At 34.0% G+C, this 10,000-nt stretch overlaps 1 protein-coding gene across 9 annotated transcripts in view; it reads right to left on the bottom strand.

Moving 5' to 3' along the window:
* Positions 1-10,000, bottom strand: part of LOC108747664 (disks large homolog 4) — a 333,352-nt gene that overhangs the window by 169,853 nt on the left and 153,499 nt on the right. The gene's annotated exons all lie outside the window — the stretch shown is intronic.

Raw genomic sequence — 10,000 nt, 5'->3', positions numbered from 1 at the left:
AGGCTCGTTATCGCGCGATATTACCTGCCAGCCCGAGATTACTTCGTCTCGAGTTTCCCGCAGGACAAACGTCGCGCCAAACAGACATCATGCAACGTTGACAACGGAAAAACATTGCACTGGTAAATCTTGAGAATGAGAGAGAAAGAGAGTGAGAGAATTCCAACTATTTTAATTCTTAAGTAATATGATCGATTTCTGATCAAATTAGTAGGTATTATGGGAACAATATTAGGGTAATTGATAATTTTAATAATTAATTTTTAAATTGTACATAGTAAATGTAACTCATAATTGGTACATGTGTGTGGTATTAAGTGTATAATAATACAAGTACATAAAAACAGTGCAAAATTAAAATCTGTTACTTAAAGGAAATTGCGAAATAACGTTTCCGTCGTTTATGCACTCCTTTAACTCTTTTCTCTTTCAAATTATTATTCTATTTTAATCTTTATTCTAGTCTATGTTGTTTAAATAATAATCTCTCGGTAGCTCTTTCGAGATACTCTGACTCTACTTGAATATTTATGAATGTTTGCATTCTATGTGTACATTAACAGTTGACAGCTGGGTTGGAAAGTTTAATGTAATTTTAAGCTAAAAACCCAACGTCTCTTACATATTAGAAGTAACAAAACTTTCGACCGCTTCCATTGCGAACATTCGTTACATCGGACTCTCAGTACCTTTAGCGTGTGTTGCAATAATTACGTTTGTTCATAGCAAAATTATGTTGTGTGTGTGTGTGTGTGTGTGTGTGTGTGTGTTTGTAGGAAACTACGTATCTCTTGTATAAACGTATCATATATATAGAAATCCCGATAGCGCTGCCATCAGAAAATACGCGCCTGGTTGACGTGGAACATTTCGCTGATTTAATATTAACAAAATAAACAAAAGTCAACGGACACCGAGAGCAAAGATAGATAAGTCCATCCGTTTGTCTTGTATTTATTCGAGAATTGATTGAAGGAAAATCGATATATAGATATCCTATTCTCCGCTATAAGACAGTGCTCCTGCGAAGCTTCTTATGTACCTCCGTCAAACATTTCGTTCGTGAAATGTTGTTCTTTCTTCGTATTAATTTTTTAATTTCAGTATCATATCATTTCAGTTTTATTTGGCTCCCCTATTATTCGCGTATCTTTTTAAAATCAAGTATTCTGTGATATGTTTTCATACAGGCAATCTTTCCCAATGTCTTTTTTCTTCCTAGTTTCATTACGGCTAAAAGTCATTCTACGCGTTCTTCCGATGGCAAAGTACGTGAGCGTCATGTTTTTAATGAAAGCACACGCGGTTCTTAATGGACACTGATACTAGAGAGTGGACAGCCTCATGAATAAATGTACTACTAACCTCTCACGACAGAATGGCGAAAAAAAAAAACGAATGTTCATCACATTCTCGCCACTTTCCACTCCGCTACGTCGACGATGAGATATTTATCCGATCGAATGACGACGTTTATTTTACCCAACAAATATATAAGTCGAACAAAGAATAAATAAAGGTAAATAAAGAATCAGATATCTTTCTTAGCAAACTTTCAGTTAAAGGCATTGTTATATGTATTTTACAAATTGCTTTCTTTTTCTCCTTACGTGCTATTTATGTTACACTATATCACAAAAATTTACAACGCAGATTTTTTTTTTTTGTAAAAAGTAATATTTTGACAAATGTTATTCATTACAAAAAAATTCGCGTTTCTTATTAGTAAACCTTTGATAATGATCTGTTATTAAAAATATGAAAAAAAAAAATAAATTTCTTGAGAGATGAATTGTGAAGCAAGGAAAAGAGGACACATTCGGTACATCTCGTTAAGATATATACATATTATGATATTACGATCTAAAATGACTGTCAAATTACTATAATGTAATCGGCGCCAGATCTATGAATCAGGTATTTTTCGAGACAAAGCTAAAGGAAAGAGATATATTTAGAAACGATTATTCATTTTTAGATTATTCAGCATTTTAGGGAATAGCTTGAACTCTGCAATTCTTATAAGAACTACTTTCTGATCAATATTATGAATAAATACCAATTTGTAAAGACAATTTTTCAGTATAAATTATTGCTACAGTTAAAAAACAGAAATCATAATTTAAATCATCTTAATTGTATGTACGCAGATATTTCACATCTAATAAGCCTTATCGATCGGTGCTAATTCTTGAGGTTTATTAAAAGAATTTGCCTCTCTCTCGTCTTTTAGAGAAATTTCCGTAAATTTACGTGATTCAAAAAACGGAAAAGACTTTTGCCGAAATATTTAAAAATTCTACTACATATTAGATCTGAAGACAATTTTGTTGGACCATCAAAATAATTTTGTACAATAGAAAACTGAAGCATAATGAGAAAGTACTGCAAAAAATGTATATTCTAACAATTAGCTTGAGCGTTCTATACAATTATTTTAATAATTTAACAAAATTATTTTCTCCATCTATATCTAGCTAGATTTTTAGATACTTCAACAAAATTGTTTTTTCATATATTTTTTGAGGGTTACCTCAGTAATTTTCTATTTTGATTTTTTTATTCAAGACATGCTTTTTATTCCTTATTAATCTATATAATAAATAATACATAGGATGTTTGATTTAATCTATCCGGGTTAATTGTACGTAAGAAATGACAGTATACATCATTATTATTATTGTTATTTTACTTCGTTTATTTGTACATGTAACAACGGATTGTATCAAAAATTGATATGGGGAATTAAAACGTACGATTGAGACATTTATATGAATATTAAAAGCTTCGCATTCAAATGCAAATATTATCGTAGTGACAAATAAGGTCGACACAACTACGGCAAAAGGTGATTTGATAAAATATCAAAGTGACTGGCAGGCGCGCATTGTCGACCGTCTGGGCTATCGATTCTCAACGAGACACCATCGTCAGCCAAGCATTGGTCCAAACGGAAATACCTGTCAGAAACTTGGACTGTGTAGTCTGCTCTGTATGGAAATGTCGAAACCTAGGCATTGTGTGCTATATACGATGCCAACAATAACGGTCGTCACGCGCGCGCCGATTTTCATAACAATGCGGGAACATAGTTTTGCTATTAACCTTCGACGTTTCGTGAACATTCACCTCGATTTGACAGAGAGAGAGAGAGAGAGACTGCATGTTGTTCATCCTAAAGAATCATCACAAACGCTTGTGATAAATAAATATTGAATTCTATTGTTTCTTCGCATTAGCTTTAAAAATGCTGAGTAATATACAATAATTTGTCTCTTTTAAATGGAAAAATATGCTCTTAACACATGATTAGGTCATTTGTGTTCTGTATTTCTTTTCTTTGTAATACTAGAAATACCTGGTTAAATAATGATCTCTATCCTTTCTTTTTCTTCCAATGCAACTTCACATACTTTCTAAAGATTAAGTTAAAGTATAAGTAAAGTGTATGTTAAAGTGTAATATAAACAGCTTTTAATACTTTTTATATATATGTAGAGTGTCTATACAACAACAACTAAGCTTTTTGCATAGACACTTTAAATTTGTATTCATTGAGCTTGTGGAGACTTTGTTTAATTTTTATATACTTGTAAAACTAATGAAAATTAAGTCAGACAAGAACATTTATAATAAAGGATCGGAATATTATCGTGTGTACTAAGAGCTTAATAGCTATCTTTCTTTCTGCGGACACGGTACAATATTATATATACATCTCAAACAAAATGGAGTGATCCGATCGGTTTAACGCTGGTGTTCACTGATCGTTCGCTTTTCAAGAATCCGCCATTCGTCGTACCGTCTCAACGATGTCAACTTCCTTCTATTCCTTTCTCCGCCACGGTGCGGTAGCCTGTTTCCATGGAAATGTGCGTGCAAAATTTGTATCCCCGGCGCAGCCCCGAGCTGCCAGGGAATTCGAGAAAAGCTCTCGTTGAATTACGAGCCACTAAAGAGAGGCTCCGTTGCGAGTCGTTTCCCATCCCTTTTCCGTCTTTTGCTCGACTAACCCCTTCTTCAGACACCGTTCCGTTTCCGCACGAGTCACGGACCGGGGGCCATGTATCCCGGTTTGCAGGTGCAGGAAAACGGAGAAACGAATTTCCCCAAGAAAATGCCGGGGAGGTAATGGATACATCCACGCGCTACCTTGCGTTTCCACCACAGCCCAGAACAACGCGCGGCATCCTGCGACGACACTCGCGGATATACACTTCGCATTTTACTTTAATTCCACGTCGCGAAACTTTATCGTGCGACGCGAATTAAGACGCTCCGTCAGCTCGATCACATGTTGAACATATGTACATCTTACATGCGATGAATTCAACACTCAGCCAATAAACAGTGTTTGATGTTGCGGAATTTTGGAAAATGTAACGCAAGAAACAGTTTAATATAAAAATTAATATTCAATTTGTGTGTGTGTGTGTGTGTGTTCTTCGAATCTTAAATTTATGTATTGCATTTTATTGTATTCTAATTGTAACATATATTTGGATATTGAAAAAATGACTCCATAGCGGTTGCTACGTCTTGGATTTCAAGAGGAAAATATCCAATCATAGTATCTTCCAGAGTTCTACGTTCTCCTGAGAAATCTAAAAGGCAAGAAGATAAAGAGAAATTGAAGATTATCTCAGTGCCGTCACATAATTTCGATTAATGGAAGGCGAATATAGTGATACCAAAAATAACGCAAACGTACGTAATACAAGTTGTTGCGTCGAAGTTGCTTTATCATCAGAAGAACCGTGTCTAGACGCGCGTATTATTGCAACTACAAAATATTGTAGAAATGGAAATCGAGAAATAGCTCTCGCAGCTATTCGTTATTTTTCAATGCTTCTGCATTCTGTACGCCGCCGCTCACATAATTTTATATCATCGATAGTTTATACAACGTCATAACAATGTCAACACGACTACGTGTTATTCCTTGGGATAATCAATTTAGCGTGAAGACGATAATGCTCTCGGTTTACACGAGTCCATGGAAATCAGATTGCAGCAGTTTAAACTGTTCCTTTTTTTAGAATACCTGCTTTAGAGTTAAAAAATGTAAAAATATGCAAAATATGTAGTAGACCTAGATTTTTCATTTAATAATTTTGTTTCAATATAATATTATTCCTATCGTATATAATTTCAAACTTATTTCTTTAGTTTCACAAAAAAGAATTAATACTTTTCCTCAAATTTAAGACGATTTGTAGACAAAAAGTAGTTTTCACACAATATACTCGTCGAGTAAGAACGGTGACGCTGATTTCTTCGAGATACGCTATTATCGTCCGCCTCGTAAAAGTTCGCATTGGCGATGATAACGGATCGAAAACGGATGAGCTGGGGTGAGACATGAGAAACTCGGCGAAAAGTAATTAGTTGAAATTGGAAGTGGCAATTAACGAGCGAGAGAGGGAGAGAGCGATGGAGCAGAGAAAAGTACGAAGATTTCGATTAAAGAGACCATCTTCGGAGATACTTGCATCCAGAAGCAAACTCCTCTCACGCTGATGGCGAATGACAAAAATGTCTATATATAAGCGAGAGCGCGGAAAACTGAACGAAAAGTAAAGCACAGCAAAGTATTAAAGGACTTATCGCTGTAACATTTTATCATTTATTAATATGACATTAAAAACCGTAATAGCAGTGATTTACAAGATCGCTTGTATCGTAAGTCGCTCGAAAATTTTATGTTTACGGAAAATGAGACGTTACATATAAAATATATACGGTAAATGCAAAAAGTATTCGTGCAGAGAAGATATTTAAAAAAAAATGTTATTTTTAGAAAATAAATATTCATTTATAATTCTCTATTACTCGCGTGGAGTTCAGGGATATTTATGATATCGCTAAATGTTATTTATATACGTTATTATATTTGGCGCAAATTGTTTCACAGTTAAAAAAATTTACATTTATCTTTAGCTAAAAAATGAAATATTGTTAATTTTTATTCAATTTAAAATCATAAAAAAAAAACAACAAAAATTAAGATATAATGTTGGAGTGTCAGAAGCACTCCACAAGTAATTACGTTAAAAACAACCATATAAATATAGGGCCAACAAAAAATAAAACATATTGTATATTTCTCAAAATTATTTTATCCAAAAAGATATGTAATAATTAAAATGTATAATTAAAATATATATCTTAATAATAAGAGCAAAAATGACAAATTTCAGCACACAAAAAATATTTACGAGTATGTTGTCGAGAAAAGCTTCCAGAAGTTTAATTTTCATGAAACTTTTTTGTTTATATTAACACGTATTTATTGTTAATAAATTGTTAATTAATGCTTATTTTTTTACTAATAAGTCATTTTTTACAAAAATGCCTGTGTGTATATGGTTTACAAAAATGTGTGTGTGTGTGTGTATATGGTTTAAATATGCATGCTGAATGATCTAATGTTCGGAAATGCATCGAGTACGGCCTGCACATGTCGGTTTGAGGTTGTACACTTCAAAGCAAGAAATCACCGAGAAAGCTAGCTAATTCATATGTCATCTACATCAAAAGATTTCGCACATATGCGACCGCGAAGGAAATAGACCGATTCAAAGCACTCGATCGACTACGCAAAATATAGAAATAGCGATGAGATATGAGCAATAGCGTTGCTGTTATTTCTGACGTTGCATCAGATAGAGTTATTTTAATCAAAGAGAGATTAGTGTGAAAGGATTAGCTTTTAAACTTCAAATAACAACATCAGAGTTATCAGTTATAGGACAAAGCTCCACTCAGTTAGCATTTTATGCGCAAATCGCCGTAAGGATCGTCAAACGAGAGTTTGCGAAGAGGCTCTTTGGTAGATGAAAAGAATCGCTGAAAGGCGTGTCGAGATTGCGACGACTGTGTCCGAAACTGAGTTTGCAGTGAATTGCAATCGCCGGAGAAAAAGAGAGAGAGAAAGATTTTTCTTGGAAATATCGTGTGTTGATAAAGGGTAGAGGAGAATGTCAAAGACACTCCCTTGAATTAACGGTTGGTCTTCAAGCGGAAATTCGTTTGGAGCATTTGGCACCTTGAAACGCTTTTTTCAAGGAGAGAGAGCTAAAAATTTTGCAGTCCACTGATGAACGAGATTTAAGGATTGCTATGTAAGCTGTGATTCATCATTCAAACGAATCGTGGACCGTAAAGACGGTCGTAAAGAACAAGGTAAAATAGATGTACACGTAGTAATGGAATAATGGCCCGTTTAGTTATTTGTTCTAACGCCCGTTTCTACCAACGTAGATTAACTCCAACTTATTTTACATCCTTTTCTGGTTCTAAGAATTAGAAAAGGATAAAGAGTAAATTAAAGAGTAGGTTATAGTTAATTTTACATTAGAAATGGACATAAGACAAACAATTATATATCAAGCACTTTTAATATTGAATATGTATTTCCAATTTCTTAATTTTTCGTTACGAAGCGTATAGTCTTAATTAGTAATGCGTGAGGAACAAAGAATGACTTCTTTCAGCACAGATTTATCAATTGAGTGAGCACTATTATTGGTGTATTCTTCGAGATCACTCAATCAGACTTTCAGACCTGGAAGAATATTATCAAGAGCAGCGAGCGTTCACTCAACTGTTATAAATCTGCTGAACGCAGCCAATAACGAGAATGCGCATTTGTACAACGAAATGAAGGTTCGCGTGACGATCTGCTACCACGACTATTGATCAAACGACCGTTGTACCAAGTACCGAGACGCAATAATATTATTGTTATCGGCCGCATTGCGGTATTTTCACTTTAAAATTCGTATCGCACATGTCACCGAGTAATCAATTCGATGCTATCCGTGTACTTTTTTATATGCTCTCCATTAACTTGATAATTCTTCTTTATAGTTCGCAAAACGTTGTTCGCGCGATCGATCGATTGTCAGGCGGAAAGACATCGGGAAAGCAGACGCGGAAAAATCCGTCGCGTCCGTCCGTGAATTTTCCAATGATTTCCGCTAGAACGAGTCGAGTCGCTATTTGATTACCGCATCGATTCGTTAAGCTTATCGACGCATGTAAAATTCGAGAGACGTTGCTTCGATTAACTTTCATCGAGCTATCGGTATCCTTTCATGAACATACATCGAGAATATTGGTGATATTGAGATAAAGGGTAGAGCGTTCGGTGACTTCTGGTTTATTGATGTTTAACGTGATTATGAAATTTTCGATTTTGTGCGTAGGAAAAAGTCAAATACAAGTTTATAAATTTAAGGGGAAAACTACTATAAAACAGATAAAAAAATCAATTTTGGAAAAAACAACTTAGCGGGATCTTCCTTTTCGAGGACGCGGAAAATATATTTTATGGTTTCGGCAGAGCAGATTAAATGTTTCGGATTTTTCAGTTATAAGCGTCATGACGAATGAAATTTCAAGAAAAATTTTAGATGGGTTTTTATCGAAATCGCAGTTTTCAAATTGGTGTACAGGATAACTAACTAATCGATCAATCATGCACAAAGCTCATTCAGTTCATTATAATTTTTCTAGAATTTCATCCCTTCTCCCTATTAGACCTATCATTTTAATTTTATTGTTTATTTATAACATTTCTTTCAATATAAAATCGATTTTTTGTAGAACAAAATTATATTTTTTTCCAAACGCTACAACTTTTTCATTTTTCATGTATATATATTTGAGATGGATTTAATACCAGGAGAGAGAAATTAATTTTAAGAAAATTTTTTTTGGCTTTCAAATGACAAGAAATGCTACACTACATATTAACAGAGCATATATCGCTAAAAATGGTTCGCATTATTATACAGTGTCCAATATACAGGGTGTCTTGCGAGATTTCTTCCACCATTTACAGAAAGATAAATGGAATCGACATGACCACAAAAGTCCCATATTGCTTAGCAATAATATTCGCAATAATAATTAAAATATTAATTTTTGTAATTTTTGTATATTGTGTTTAAATATTACATTATATACATATATATGTATATATAAAATTTTCGTAATTTGATTTTCTACATGCATTGATTTTCAACTAAATAATTTTTTAATAATTTTTTTTTTGCTTATATGTAGCTCTCTAAAATTTCTGAACAAAGAAAGATCTGAACGATTTAGGAATACTGTACAAACTTGATTAAAATCAATTAATTTTTGTCAAGAGAAGAATCGTGTCAATAACGTAGTAACGTAATCGCAATCAAAATTTATATGGAATATATCATAATCATGTTTCGGTCGAAATGTATGTAGCATCGTTCGAATTGGTAGCGTCATCGAAAACGATAAATTCTCCATTGAAGTGAAGTCGTGCTGCAGCGAGTGGTGCACTCAGAAACTTGGCAGGCAAGTCGTCTCTCTCTCTTCTCTCTCGTTTTTCCACTTTTCCTCCGACCTCTTCGCCACTTCATGGCACTCGAGAAAGCGGATAGAAAGACGAAAGTCAAACAGACCCTTTTGCAGTCGTGGCAAAAACGGCCTCCGGGAGAAACGTCGCGGTAGTCACTGATTATCTTTGATCTTCAACTGACAGAGACTATCGAGAATCTTGTCAGACATCATTTGGTCGGCCAAGCCAACAAAATTTCGAAATAGATTTTACTGTAGAACTTTTTAAGTCATTCATAAATCCGTGTAGCATTTACATTTTGTCAATGACTGAGAAAAGAGAAGTTTTTGAAACATCAAATATCTACTAGATAATATAAACCCAGCTGATTGTCGTCATGAAGTGAAACAATAACTCGTGTATTTAGAAGACTCTTTGCGTGAACTAGATGTGTAAAATTCTAGTAAAATTCAAACAGATATAAGTTTGTTACTCCAATTTTTTCATGCAATTTTTTTATTTTTTACTGGTCTTTATTTATTCAACATTTATTATATTAAAAATTAATTAAATGGCGTGTCAAGTGAAATATAGTGCAACATGCAAATACTATCGCAGCTACAGCGAGTTCAGAATGAGCAGAGAGAGAGAGAGAGAGAGAGAGAGAGAGAGAGA

Source organism: Trachymyrmex septentrionalis, unplaced genomic scaffold, assembly GCF_001594115.1.
Source record: "Trachymyrmex septentrionalis isolate Tsep2-gDNA-1 unplaced genomic scaffold, Tsep1.0 scaffold20, whole genome shotgun sequence".
Classification (NCBI taxonomy): domain Eukaryota; kingdom Metazoa; phylum Arthropoda; class Insecta; order Hymenoptera; family Formicidae; genus Trachymyrmex; species Trachymyrmex septentrionalis.
The sequence above is the reverse complement of the archived record's forward strand: the minus strand, read 5'-3'. Positions and strand labels throughout refer to the sequence as shown.